We start from the raw sequence: 981 nt of genomic DNA on the forward strand, positions 1-981 counted from the left end.
CAGGGAGGACAGGACTCTGCAGGATCACTGATCCACCTCAACACAGAGACAAACTACAGCATTTCATCCATTTACACACAGCTTCATCAACACTAACTCCACACACTCAGCTTACCAGTGACTGTCAGGTTAACCATGTTACTGATGGGACCCTCTCTGGACTCACACCAGTAAACTCCACTGTATGATTGGTAAACAGTGATGTTACAGGAAGAACCAGCTGGTTCTCCCCACCCATCTCCACACTGAGTCCTCTGTCGTTTGCTTGTGTTTCTCCTCAGAGTCCATCCAGCAGAGCTGTCGTCCTCCTCACAGCTCAGAGACACAAAGTCTCTTTTAAAGAACTGAGAGCTGCTGGGACTCACAGTCAGACGAGCTGTGAGGGTTAAAATGAAAAACTTATAATTTTATATGTGATAAAATGGTAAAATCAATGTTTTGCAGAATCCTCATTTCATCACTTTATATGTGCGCTACACTGTGAAACATGAACCCAATCAGGTCATATCAGTGAGCATTTCTCAGATTTAAACTGTGACAGAAGAAGGTTACTGACCTTGGTTTGTTGTGCAGCTCAGCAGTGAGATCAGAACTAAAGAGAAATGACACTCAGGTTGATTTGAGCTGAACATAAAGAACAACTCCACACAAACAGCTGACAAACACACAAACAGCTGTGTTGATATATCGAGTGAATGATTTGATCTTTTCACTGCCTGCTGTGTTTCCTCGACTCCTGAGTAAAGATAAAGAGTCAGTTCAGACCTGCAGTTGGTCTTCATGGTGTTTTCAACGCTGATAGAGCCTCTCAGTCTCGCTATTGTTCTCTAAAATCTAAAGAACTATGGATTTGATCAACTGGTCAATATGCAATTGACACTCTATTATTGACAAGAAGCCTAGGTGCAGGAGCGCCTGAGTATCCTGGAGGGATGTTCCCTGCTGGATACATGATGAACGGGTGTCAGAAGTGACACGTTG

The sequence above is a fragment of the Pundamilia nyererei genome, unplaced genomic scaffold, assembly GCF_000239375.1.
Source record: "Pundamilia nyererei isolate P.nyererei 1_Seehausen unplaced genomic scaffold, PunNye1.0 scaffold00507, whole genome shotgun sequence".
In the NCBI taxonomy this organism is placed as follows: domain Eukaryota; kingdom Metazoa; phylum Chordata; class Actinopteri; order Cichliformes; family Cichlidae; genus Pundamilia; species Pundamilia nyererei.